Genomic DNA, 14,763 nt, shown 5'->3' with positions numbered 1-14,763 from the left:
ATTAATTTGACACAAAATTTTGAAAGGACCAAGATAGCGTGGTCCCAACTTGTAGCTAGGGACACGGAAGCGGACATATTTAGCGGAGAGCCATACCTTGTCTCCAGGGGAAAAAACGGGGGGAGCTCTTCTTTTCTTATCCGCGAACTTCTTCATGCGTGATGAAGCCTGTAAGAGAGAATTTTGGGTCTCTCTCCATATGATGGAAAGGTCACGAGAAATTTCATCCACAGCGGGCAGACCAGAGGGCAAGGGAGTAGGGAGGGGGGGAAGAGGGTGACGGCCGTACACCACGAAAAATGGGGATTTGGAGGAAGACTCAGAGACCCTGAAGTTATACGAGAATTCGGCCCATGGGAGGAGATCTGCCCAGTCATCCTGGCGGGAGGAAACAAAATGTCGCAAATAATCACCCAAGATCTGGTTAATCCTTTCTACTTGTCCATTGGACTGGGGATGATATGCAGAAGAAAAATTTAATTTAATCTTGAGTTGTTTACAGAGAGCCCTCCAGAATTTAGACACGAATTGGACGCCTCTATCCGAGACAATCTGCGTAGGCAACCCGTGAAGACGAAAAATGTGTACAAAAAATTGTTTAGCCAACTGAGGCGCAGAAGGAAGACCAGGAAGAGGGATGAAATGTGCCATTTTGGAGAATCGATCAACGACCACCCAAATAACAGTGTTGCCACGGGAAGGGGGTAAATCAGTAATAAAATCCATACCAATCAGAGACCAAGGCTGTTCGGGGACAGGCAGAGGATGAAGAAAACCAGCGGGCTTCTGGCGAGGAGTCTTATCCCGGGCACAGATAGTGCAGGCTCGCACAAAGTCCACAACATCCGTCTCCAGAGTCGGCCACCAATAGAAGCGGGAGATGAGTTGCACAGATTTCTTGATACCCGCATGACCTGCGAGATGGGAGGAGTGACCCCATTTGAGGATTCCGAGGCGTTGGCGAGGAGAAACAAAGGTCTTTCCTGGAGGAGTCTGCCTGATGGAGGCAGGAGAAGTGGAGATCAGGCAGTCAGGTGGAATGATGTGTTGCGGAGAGAGTTCAACTTCTGAGGCATCCGAGGAACGAGAGAGAGCATCGGCCCTAATGTTCTTATCGGCAGGACGAAAGTGAATCTCAAAATTAAATCGGGCAAAGAACAGAGACCACCGGGCCTGGCGAGGATTCAGCCGTTGGGCAGACTGGAGGTAGGAGAGGTTCTTGTGGTCGGTGTAGATAATAACAGGAGAACTTGATCCCTCCAGCAGATGCCTCCATTCCTCAAGTGCTAATTTAATGGCTAGAAGCTCTCGATCCCCGATGGAGTAGTTCCTCTCCGCTGGAGAGAAGGTCCTAGAGAAAAAACCACAAGTGACAGCATGCCCGGAAGAATTTTTTTGTAGAAGAACAGCTCCAGCTCCCACTGAGGAGGCATCAACCTCCAATAGGAAGGGTTTGGAAGGGTCAGGTCTGGAGAGGACGGGAGCCGAAGAAAAGGCAGACTTGAGTCGTTTAAAGGCGTCTTCTGCTTGAGGAGGCCAGGACTTGGGATCAGCATTTTTTTTGGTTAAAGCCACGATAGGAGCCACAATGGTAGAAAAATGTGGAATAAATTGCCTGTAATAATTGGCGAACCCCAAAAAGCGTTGGATAGCACGGAGTCCGGAGGGGCGTGGCCAATCTAAGACGGCAGAGAGTTTGTCTGGATCCATCTGTAGTCCCTGGCCAGAGACCAAATATCCTAGAAAAGGAAGAGATTGGCATTCAAACAGACATTTCTCAATTTTGGCATAGAGTTGGTTGTCACGAAGTCTCTGAAGAACCATACGGACATGCTGGCGGTGTTCTTCTAGATTGGCAGAAAAAATTAGGATATCGTCCAGATATACAACAACACAGGAGTATAACAGATCACGAAAAATTTCATTGACAAAGTCTTGGAAGACGGCAGGGGCGTTGCACAGTCCAAAGGGCATGACCAGATACTCAAAGTGTCCATCTCTGGTGTTAAATGCCGTTTTCCACTCGTCCCCCTCTCTGATGCGGATGAGGTTATAGGCGCCTCTTAAGTCCAATTTAGTGAAGATGTGGGCACCTTGGAGGCGATCAAAGAGTTCAGAGATGAGGGGTAAGGGGTAGCGGTTCTTAACCGTGATTTTATTAAGACCGCGGTAGTCAATGCACGGACGTAGGGAGCCATCTTTTTTGGACACAAAGAAAAATCCGGCTCCGGCAGGAGAGGAGGATTTACGGATAAAGCCCTTTTTTAGATTCTCCTGGACGTATTCGGACATGGCAAGAGTCTCTGGGGCAGAGAGAGGATAAATTCTGCCCCGGGGTGGAGTAGTGCCCGGGAGGAGGTCGATAGGGCAATCATAAGGCCTGTGAGGAGGTAGAGTCTCAGCTTGTTTTTTGCAGAAAACATCCGCGAAGTCCATATAGGCCTTAGGGAGACCGGTTACTGGAGGAACCACAGAGTTACGGCAAGGGTTACTGGGAACCGGTTTAAGACAGTTCTTGGAACAAGAGGACCCCCAACACTTGATCTCCCCAGTGGACCAATCCAGGGTAGGGGAATGAAGTTGAAGCCAGGGAAGTCCAAGGAGAATTTCCGAGGTGCAATTGGGGAGGACCAAAAGTTCAATCCTCTCATGATGAGATCCGATGCTCATAAGAAGGGGCTCCGTGCGGAAACGTATGGTACAGTCCAATCTTTCATTATTTACACAATTGATGTAGAGGGGTCTGGCGAGACTGGTCACCGGGATGTTGAACTTGTTGACGAGAGAGGCCAAAATAAAATTTCCTGCAGATCCAGAGTCCAAGAAGGCCACTGTAGAGAAGGAGAAGGCAGAGGCAGACATCCGCACAGGCACAGTAAGACGTGGAGAAGCAGAGTAGACATCAAGGACTGTCTCACCTTTGTGCGGAGTCAGCGTACGTCTTTCCAGGCGGGGAGGACGGATAGGACAATCTCTCAGGAAGTGTTCGGTACTAGCACAGTACAGGCAGAGGTTCTCCATACGGCGTCGTGTCCTCTCTTGAGGTGTCAGGCGAGACCGGTCGACCTGCATAGCCTCCACGGCGGGAGGCACAGGAACAGATTGCAGGGGACCAGAGGAGAGAGGAGCCGAGGAGAAGAAACGCCTCGTGCGAACAGAGTCCATATCTTGGCGGAGTTCCTGACGCCTTTCGGAAAAACGCATGTCAATGCGAGTGGCTAGGTGAATAAGTTCATGTAGATTAGCAGGAATTTCTCGTGCGGCCAGAACATCTTTAATGTTGCTGGATAGGCCTTTTTTGAAGGTCGCGCAGAGGGCCTCATTATTCCAGGACAATTCTGAAGCAAGAGTACGGAATTGTACGGCATACTCGCCAACGGAAGAATTACCCTGGACCAGGTTCAACAGGGCAGTCTCAGCAGAAGAGGCTCGGGCAGGTTCCTCAAAGACACTTCGGATTTCCGAGAAGAAGGAGTGTACAGAGGCAGTGACGGGGTCATTGCGGTCCCAGAGCGGTGTGGCCCATGACAGGGCTTTTCCGGACAGAAGGCTGACTACGAAAGCCACCTTAGACCTTTCAGTGGGAAACAGGTCCGACATCATCTCCAGATGCAGGGAACATTGGGAAAGAAAGCCACGGCAAAACTTAGAGTCCCCATCAAATTTATCCGGCAAGGATAAGCGTATCCCAGGAGCGGCCACTCGCTGCGGAGGAGGTGCAGGAGCTGGCGGAGGAGATGACTGCTGAAGCTGTGGTAGTAACTGTTGTAGCATAACGGTCAGTTGAGACAGCTGTTGGCCTTGTTGCGCTATCTGTTGTGACTGCTGGGCGACCACCGTGGTGAGGTCAGCGACAACTGGCAGAGGAACTTCAGCGGGATCCATGGCCGGATCTACTGTCACGATGCCGGCTGGCAGGTAGTGGATCCTCTGTGCCAGAGAGGGATTGGCGTGGACCGTGCTAGTGGACCGGTTCTAAGCCACTACTGGTTTTCACCAGAGCCCGCCGCAAAGCGGGATGGTCTTGCTGCGGCGGTAGTGACCAGGTCGTATCCACTAGCAACGGCTCACCTCTCTGGCTGCTGAAGATAGGCGCGGTACAAGGGAGTAGGCAAAAGCAAGGTCGGACGTAGCAGAAGGTCGGGGCAGGCAGCAAGGATCGTAGTCAGGGGCAACGGCAGAAGGTCTGGAAACACAGGCAAGGAACACACAAGGAACGCTTTCACTGGCACTAAGGCAACAAGATCCGGCAAGGGAGTGCAGGGGAAGTGAGGTGATATAGGGAAGTGCACAGGTGAACATACTAATTGGAACCACTGCGCCAATCAGCGGCGCAGTGGCCCTTTAAATCGCAGAGACCCGGCGCGCGCGCGCCCTAGGGAGCGGGGCCGCGCGCGCCGGGACAGAACAGACGGAGAGCGAGTCAGGTAGGGGAGCCGGGGTGCGCATCGCGAGCGGGCGCTACCCGCATCGCGAATCGCATCCCGGCTGGCAGCGGAATCGCAGCGCCCCGGGTCAGAGGACGTGACCGGAGCGCTGCCGCGGGGAGAGTGAAGCGAGCGCTCCGGGGAGGAGCGGGGACCCGGAGCGCTCGGCGTAACAACCCCAGTCTGTTCTGGTGTAGGAACCTTCTTTCCTCTAGACGTAGAGGATGCCCCCTTGTTATTGATACAGTCCTGGGTACAAATAGATCATGGGAGAGATCTCTGTACTGTCCCCTGATATATTTATACATAGTTATTAGGTCTCCCCTAAGCCTTCTAAACTAAATAACCCTAATTCTGATAATCTTTCTGGGTTCTGTAGTCCTCCCATTCCCCGTTTTACTCTGGTTGCCGTCTTTGAATCCTTTCCAGCTCCACTATATCTTTCTTGTACACTCGTGCCCAGTACTGTAGACAGTATTCTATGTGTGGTCTGACTAGTGATTTGTACAGCGTTATAATTATTTCCTTGTCGTAGGCATCTATGCCCCTATTGATGCACCCCATGATTTTATTAGCCTTGGCAGCAGCTGCCCGACACTGGTCACTACAGCTAAATTTACTGTTAACTAAGACTCCTAAGTCATTTTCCATGTCAGTCGTCTGAGTGTTCTCCCATTTAATACATAATCCCAGCCTGGATTTTTCTTCCCCATGTGCATTACCTTACATTTATCAGTGTTGAACCTCATCTGCCCCTTCCCAGCCCAAACCTCCAACCTATCCAGATCCATTTGTAACAGTGCACTGTCCTCTATAGTGTTTACCGCTTTACAGAGTTTAGTGTCATATGCAAAGATTGCTACTTTACTATTCAACCCCTCTGCAGGGTGATTAATGAATATATTAAATAGGACAGGACCCAAGACGGACACCTGTGGTACCCCACTAGTGACAGTCACCCAATCAGAATAAGTACCATTAATAACCACCCTCTGTTTCCTAACATTGAGCAAGTTACTTACCCACTTGCACACATTCTCCCCCAGCCAAAACCATTTTATGCACCAACCTTTTATGTGGAACCGTATCAAATGCTTTGGAAAAATCCAGATATACGACATCCAGCGATTGCCCCTGGTCCAGTCTGGAGCTCACCTCCTTATAAAAGCTGATCAGGTTAGTTTGACAGGATCAATTCAGTTAACCTGTTCATCCCCTGTGTCTCCTGGTTTTGTCTGCTGTATACTTATCCTCATTTCTAGTCTTCATATTCATATTATCACATCTGCCATTCATCTTGATTCCGGTTTCTGTACTGTATGTTAATATGCTATATCCTGCCTTGCTTGTATTTAGATATCTGTTTGTTCATTCCGTTATGTTCCTGACTTGTTCCCCGACATGTACAGTTCTGCTTGTTTTGTTGACTTCGACGCCCGTGCACTTTAGCGTTAGGAAGGGACCGGCTCCAAGTTGTCGATCCATCATTTAGGGCGGATAGAGGAAGTAGACAGGGAAAGTATTCTTATGGACAGCTTTAGGGCTCACTTCTCCCTGCCATGACAGTAGAAAAATATGATTATTCAGGAAACCAGTAACACCAGTTGCAAGTAATTGTTCCTTAATAAAGAGAAGGGTAAGATTTTTTTCCTTCATTTGTAGAGCTGTAGAGGAGTAGAGAGGGAAAGTAATTCTAATTATGGATACAGATTATAACATATGCTTGAACATTTAGACATCTCTTTAATGTATGTGACAATCAGCTTCTCCAACTCCTGGGTGATGCTAGGTAATCTCTTTATTTTAATTTTTACAATGTATTCAACTATTTACACAATCAAGCTTAATATATCTGAATTCATATGGGAAATCTACACTGCCCCAGTAATTACATAAAAATATAATTACTCATTTGTATTCATATTTATGTACAGACTCCACTCAATTACAAATGCTGCTAGTATGTAAAGTAATTATGAATTACATTCTTTAAATTAACAATTTAATTATAAAAAAGTTCTTTAGAAAGTATATATAGTTTCTCAGCAATATTCAGTTTTTGAACTTTTTTCATATATCTAAAATTAGATGTTCAGAAACTTTACTGTAATACATTTATCAAATTCTCCCAAGATGTTTTTATACCTAAATTGCCTATAATAATGAAAAATTATAGAAATTAAATGTAGAAAATAGAGCAAGATTATATGGTAATAGAAGACTTTTTTACTTCCCTCTCAACTTTATTTATAATAAAATGAGTGAATTTAACCCCCAGGCTTCCCACCACCTATGCTTTCAGTGCATACATAATCCATTCAGGAAGGGGATAGGAGGGACACAGAGGTCTTCCACACAATCACTGTTGGGCCCCCTTTGCCACAGACCTAATAGCATTTGGGTCGTCTGCCTCTATGGGCAAAATTTATGCAACTGAAAATCCATTGCTTATATTTGAATGTGTTTCTGCAAGTTTTTTCCGCCCAGGAGGAGTAGGAAATTCCTAATTGTGAGCATAATACCCGGTGTATTATGCTACAAGTCCCAGCAATTCTACAAGGCTCCCAAGAGTTACTCTGCATCTCCTCTACTCTAATCTGCGCTGTGAGGATGATAACATCTACTCCTGCATCAGTAAAGACAGTTATCCGTAACCTGGCATCAGTGTATTACTTATTCTGCACCTGGCCCAGGAGAAGCTGCCCTATCCTCGGACCGTGTAGGTTAATGGTGCCCTGGCATCACGAAGTGATACATCTAAACACCCCAAGCCACAATCGTGCACCACCCACGTGAGCACTATTGTGCTATCACACATTTTTAAAAATGCTAGGAAAGACACAAAAAAAAAATGTTTCTCTTTTTCTGGATAGACGGGCCAGAACATTGTGCTGCCTCTATACAAATAGTTTTTCCTTACCCTGGGGATTTTGTCTGCATTTACTGTATGGCTGTATACTGGGAGTTCTTGCAGTCCCTCAGCCAGTACATATATATGGACTAAGGTACAGGTAACTTAAAGTGATGTTCTTCCCTGTGGTGTGGCTGGGGTGCACTTCCTTTGCTGGTAATTAAGTCTTACCTATTTATTCTGATAATGTACAGGGTGGGCCATTTATATGGATACACCTTAATAAAATGGGAATGGTTGGTGATATTAATTTCCTGTTTGTGGCACATTAATATATGTGAGGGGGAAACTTTTCAAGATGGGTGGTGACCATGTCGACCATTTTGAAGTCAATTTTTGTTTTTTCAATAGGAAGAGGGTCATGTGACACATCAAACTTATTGGGAATTTCACAAGAAAAAAAAATAATGTGCTTTGTTTTAATGTAACTTTATTCTTTCATGAGTTATTTACAAGTTTCTGACCACTTATAAAATGTGTTCAATGTACTGCCCATTGTGTTGGATTGTCAATGCAACCCTCTTCTCCCACTTTTCACACACTGATAGCAAAACAGCAGGAGAAATGCTAGCACAGGCTTCCAGTATCCGTAGTTTCAGGTGCTGCACATCTCGTATCTTCACAACATAGACAATTGCCATTAGATGACCCCAAAGATAAAAGTCTAAGGGGGTCAGATCTGGAGACCTTGGGGGCCATTCAATTGGATATGTGAAATTGCTACATGATGATGTGTTTCCCTCTATATGCTCGGAAGCTGGCACTTTCCCTGAGTTTTTCGAGCAAGATGGTGCCCCACCACATTATGGGGGTCAGGTCCGAGCATTCCTAGATGAACAGTTTCCTGGAAAGTGGATTGGTCGCTGTGGGCCAGTTGAATGGCCCCCAAGTGGTCACAAACTTGTAAATAACTCATGAAAGAATAAAGTTACGTTAAAACCAAGCACGTCGTTGTTTTCCTTGTGAAATTCCCAATAAGTTTGAAGTGTCACATGACCCTCTTCCTATTGAAAAAACAAAATTAGTATTTCAAATGGCCGACTTCAAAATGGCCGCCATGGTCACCACCCATCTTGAAAAGTTTCCCCCCTCACATATACTAATGTGCCTCAAACAGGAAGTTAATATCACCAACCATTCCCATTTTATTAAGGTGTATCCATATAAATGGCCCACCCTGTAGTTGCGTGGGAACCATTCTAGACTCTCTATTCACAACTTGTATGCCCCCACAGAACTTCCAAGATGGTGGCGGGAGTCGGATGTGTACGCAGACATGCTTGGTGCTTGTGCTATGGAAAACTCCATTCAGTATGTGGTTTTCTGCCTTGGCTGTTACAACACATGAGAGAACCATGCTCAGTGGTTCTCAGTTGCACATGATGGATTCCGGTCCTGTCTCTTGTTTTTGTTTTTTTGTATTTTTATTTGGTACAGCCCTTACATGTCTCTTTTCTCTTGCAAGTACCTAGCCCACCAAGGAAAAGAAAGAGAAAGGCTAAACACAACACATGTTCTTTCAATCAGCAGCCATTACCAGAGACATAGGACCAGGCTGTGTGAGCATTTTCTGAAATAGTTCAAGGATCAACTAACTGACACTTTTCAGGAAGACAGGTCTGCATTTCCTCACAACCATCAATCTAAAAGACCTAGAGCTAATTCTCCAGCCTCATCATCTCAGTCTGAGGTCCAAGTGTTGTCCAACAATGATATCAGCTCCAGGTACTCAGTCTCAGATATTGAGGCTCCTGAGTTATGACACGTGCTCAGCAGGTGAGCGCACATCATACCGGGTGGGTCCCGGTTGCTATAGGCAACCAGGACCCACTGCTAATGCCGTACATCGCCAATCGGGCTGATGTCCGGCATTAACCCTTTAGATGGGGCGATCAAACTTGATCGCCGCATCTAAAATGAAAGTAAACATTGCCAGTTAGCTCAGTGGTGCTGTTCAGGACCGCCGCTGTTAAATTGCGGTGTCCCGAACAGCTTGCAGGACGCAAGGTGGATCCCTACCTGCCTACTCGCTGTCCGATTGTTGAATTACTGTTCCATGCCTAGGATCAAGGCAGGAGCAGTCGAGCGGCGATAACACTGATCAATGCCATGCTATTGCATGGCAGTGATCAGTGTGGGAAATCAGTGTGTGCAATGTTATAGTCCCCTATGGGGGCTAAACCATTGCAAAAAAATAAAGTGTTAATAAATGTGATTTAATCCCTTCCCTAATAAAAGTTTGAATCACCCCCCTTTTCCCATAAAAAAAACTGTGTAAATAAAAATAAACATATGTGGTATCACCGCATGTGTAAATGTCAGAACTATAAAAATATATAATTAATTAAACCGCACGGTCAATGGCGTACACGTTAAGAAATAGCTTATTTTTGGTCACTTTTTATACCATAAAAAAAAATGAATAAAAAGTGATCAAAAAGTCAGATCAAAACAAAAATGGTACAGATAAAAATTTCAGATCACGGCACAAAAAATGAGATCTTATACCGCCCCTTATACAGATAAATTAAAAAGTAATGGGGGTCAAAAGAGGACATTTTTCCAACGCATTCATTTTGGTGTATGTAGTTATAATTTTTTGCTAGTAGTAAAATAAAATCAAACCTATATAAAGTGGGTATCCTTGCGACCATATTGACCTACAGAATAAACATAAATAAGGTGTAATTTTTACCGAAAACTGCTCTGCGTAGAAATGGAAGCCACTTAAAAAAAAAATTTCAATTTTGCCCCACAAATAATTTTTTTCTGGTTTCGTCATAGATTTTGTAGTGAAATTATTAATGATATTACAAAGTAAAATTGTTGGTGCAAAGAAGAAGCCCTCACATGGATTTTGGAAAATTGAAAATGTTACGACTTTAAGAAGGTGAGGAGGAAAAAACAGAAGCGCAAAAATGAAAAATCGCCAAAGAGGGAAGTCTCTCAAATAAGGATGTTGCTCATAAGTCAAAAAGAGAACAGATTTTTATCTTTCCTGCCAACAAATTTAAAGTGTTTGCCTCTCATCAGATTTTGAAAAAATCTGGCTACAGATTCTATGGCTACAGAAGGGCTGGAAAAGGCCGAAAAAAAGAATGATCTGGAGACAAGTTTGAAAACTGCTTACAAGTTCGACCTGGGGCATACATTAATCAAAGAGATCTGTGTTCCTGTTTGAGAAATCATCCTTGTTGCCAGATCCCAAGGACAGGATGGTAGACACCTTATGGGAAAAAGAGCCTATTCCTCCACTGCATTTGCTACTAAAGTCACTATTTCTTTCATTTCACTGGTCAGAGCTCTTAGTCAGTTGAAGTAGGATCTGGAGGAAGGTGTCTCCAGAGAAGACATTATCAGCAGTTTACCTATCATGAAATCAGCAGCTGATTATTTTGTGTGATATTCCCCTACTAAAAATGTCCTATAAGTCTATAGCCTTTGCCTGAAATGTTTAAATGAAGAGAAAGTAGTCTCTTTTTCCTTAGACCAAGAAAACACTTTCATGCTTGAATATGTAACTAGACAAGGTGTTTGCAAAACTAACAAATAGAAAACAGTTTTAGTTTTGACAATACAGTATTCCCCATCTATTTATGTGCTCACATGAAAAACAGGCATGCTTAATTTTGCAATTAAACAATAGGCCTCATTTGCTAAAGGTAATCTGACTAAAACTATTTTTTTTAAAAAGGCTTGTTTTGATGATTTCCCCACCTATAAATACAAAACTACAAAAAACTGGCACACTTGAATCTGCACTTAAACAACCATTCACCAAAACTGTTCACAAATTTTTTTTCTCTTGACTGTACATCAAACAAAAAAAAACTGGCACGCTTGCAAGGTATTCTGGGCTACCCTGAGGTCATGTGTTCCTCCTTTCTTCTCCTATTCTCACATGGCAACGAAACCAATTTACCAAGTTCGACCGAAGTGAACTGGTCAAAGTTTGCCCTCGCACTGAACCAAACAATTCTTCCGGAAAGCATACATTAATCTAGCCATACCCCCTTTTTGGGAAATAAACCTATGAACATGAACATGTCCATTAAGTCACAAAAACAGTATACATTAACAGTAAATGGCATTAACTTGCTGCACACCAAACGTAACTGGTCACTGGGACAAAAATGTGGTGCATGATAAATATTAAATTCCTTCTAAGTGTAAACCCTGTCTGAGTTCAAAAAAAGAGGAAACTAGGGGGGATGCTGCCCCTGCGCCATTACATTTATACATAGCTCTAAGGAGATTTTAAAAAGTACTGTAAGACTAGCTACACACTCATCCAATAAATTTGTATTATTCTAGATCAAGAAATATTTAAATAATCAAAAATTATTCCTCAGGTTGATTCCATCATGAGATTTATATGTTCATATCTGTAAGCACATGTTTAGTTTTTGATAAGAGAATTCTTTAAAAATGAATATGGGCCATAGAATACAGCAGAATAATAATTTTCTACAATTTATTTATATTGAATAGAATTTTAACACTATGTAACTTTCTGTTCTCTTTTTTTTTTTTTTTTTTTACTTATTTGGTAAGTATTTTCATATTTGGGCTGTTTACTTTGCTAGGGCACTCTGATAAACTCAGAGAGTAAGAGGATTAGAAGGAGAAGGAAAAGTTCAGCAATGGAGGCAGAGAGCCTGCTTTCCCAGCTCCCCTGCCTCATCAATATTCACTCCACGGCCTGGTCCCTTCTGTTGCGGGGATGATGATGAGTGCTCTGCCACTCTGCCCCTCGCTACACCTGTCATCCAGACTTTCTGTCACGTATGGGCAGGGAAGGAGTGCTTGCTAAGCTTATCCGCGCCCCTGTCCCTGCCTACTTGTCCGCCTATCCTTAATGATAGGCCGGCAACTGGTCGACAATCCCTTCTTAAATAAGTGAGGGGAGTCAAATGTCAACACAATAAAATGCAATCCTGTCTGTTGTCAGGAGCAACAGGGAAACAAGCAACTAACAAAGACAATCTAAACATACACACATAAAGTCAATGTCAGTCAAACCGAGTCTAGACAGGAGTGGGAAGAGGTGCCGAATCGCTATAACAAAAGAGAAGTCAGATAGGAAGCCAGAAGTCAAGTTGCCAGGTATACAAGGGAATAAGGAAACGCTAGCTACTCAGGGAATGACCAGTTTCACAGGCATCTTCCCAGTGTCTGATGCCTGGTAATATAGGGAGATGCACATGTGGTCAAATCAGTAGCTAGCCACTCAGACTGCAGGGCGTAACCCGGCAACCTTGCAACAACACCTTGTCAGCACCTGTTAACCCTGCTGGTGCTGACAGTACCCCCCTTTTAAGAGGGGCCACCGGACCCTTAAAACTGGGTCTAGGTGTGTCTGGGTGAGAATCGTGGAATTTCTTAATTAAAGTAGCCGCATGGACAAAAGAGGCCGGAACCCACGATCTCTCCTCCGGACCATAACCTTTCCAATGAACTATGTACTGGACAGAATTCTGTACCCTTCTGCTATCCAGTATTCTAGTGACCTCATACTCGAGCTCTCCATCAACCTCAACCAGAGGAGGCAGACTCGGGACTGGAAACTGAGTAGGAACAGAACGTTTTAACAAGGAGCAATGGAACACATTATGAATCTTAAAAGAAGATGGTAATTTTAATTTGTATCTCACAGGATTAAAAACTTCAATTGCCAGTTTCTTAGACGGCATCTTGAGACCAAGATTTTTCGTAGATAACCACACTTTATCACCAACTTTAAATTTTATGCCGCAAGTACGTCTCTTGTCAGCCGATTTCTTTTGTAGTACTTGGGCGTTTTCCAGGTTCTTCTGAACCTGAGCCCAAACTGTGCACAGTTTACTCATAGTGGTGTTGACCTCAGGGTTATCCCTATCAGTATAGGTAATGGGTCTCTTAGGAATAGATAATGGACACAGCTCCCCTATAGGACGAATCCGAGGAGTCTTTGCTCGGGCATGCACATCACAAGAAGCAACAAAAGCTTTCACATCCCTGTTCAGGGTTGACCACCAAAATCTCTTTTGAAGCAATCTCCTTGTACCATGGATACCAGGAAGACCTGCTAACGGCGAACAATGAGATTCCTAGATTATACGGAGGTGAAACTGATTAGGTACAAAAATTTTGCCTCTAGGAATCTCTGGAGGAACCAAACCTTGATTACTCCAAATTTCCGATGTTAAATCGGCAGATACTGCAGAGATAACCACACCTTCTGGAAGAATAATCTCAGGATTAGAGTCTATAGGCTGAGAAGCGCTGAAACTTCAAGACAAGGCATCAGATAAAAGTTCAATAGCACAGACATAATCTTGGTGTGGGGGCAAAGCAGAGGAGGCCTCCTCAGAAAAAAAACTCACAAAAATCTGAAATAAATTCGGGTTGAATACTTTTACCCACACCGAGAGTAGCAAAAGAGTCGGTAATGCATTTGTTAGAACACTCAGATCCCCACTTGATAAGTTCCCCTGAGGTCCAATCAAAAACAGGGCTATGATTTCTTAACCAGGGTAAACCCAGAATCACATCTACAGACAAATTTTTAAGAACAAAAAAGGTGATTTTTTCAAAATGCATAGAACCGACCAATAATCCCACTTCTGGAGTAGAAAAACTGACACAACCCCCTGACAAGGGTGTATAATCCACTCCAGAAATGAGAATTGGGTCCTCCAACCGTCTCAAATGTAAATTTAAAGACTTAATACATTTTAGATCCACAAAATTAGCAGCAGAACCAGAATCAACAAAAGCTTTACCAAATAATTTTCTCTTTTGAAAACATATTTGCACTGGTAACAAAATTTTTGAAGATAAATTTGGAGGTACCTGTGCGCCTAAAGATCTCCCTGATTGTCATTTAGGCGCTGGCTTTTGACGCAATTCTGGAACCGATGTCCTTCGTCTCCACAAAAGAAACATGTGCTTTTCTTCCACATGGATTTTCTCTGCTGAGGGGAAAAATTCCCTATCTGCATAGGTTTCTCGGCAGAGACATGAGGGACAGGAAAAGATGGAAACAAGGAAGAAGGAGAGTGAGGAACAGAATTAAAAGTCCGCTCTCGCTTTCTTTCTTTCATACGTCTGTCAAGTCGTATAGCTAATGTCATGGCTTGTTCTAATGAGTCAGGTGATGGATAACTTACAAAAGCATCCTGAAAGGCGTCAGATAATCCTAGTCTGAACTGACACCTAAGGGCTGGATCATTCCAACCTGAAGCCGTGCACCACTTCCGAAAATTCGCACAGTACTCCTCTGCTGTTCTCTTTCCCTGCTTAAAGGGTACCTCTCATCAAAAAAAACTTTTGATATATTATAGATTAATGTAAGCAGAATAACTTTACAATTGCATGTTATTAAAAAATATGCTTCTTTCTATTTAATTTTCCACTTTGAAGAAATGACCACTAGGGGTCTCC

This window comes from Hyla sarda, chromosome 1, assembly GCF_029499605.1.
Source record: "Hyla sarda isolate aHylSar1 chromosome 1, aHylSar1.hap1, whole genome shotgun sequence".
Lineage (NCBI taxonomy): Eukaryota > Metazoa > Chordata > Amphibia > Anura > Hylidae > Hyla > Hyla sarda.
Note: the sequence above shows the minus strand (reverse complement) of the source record.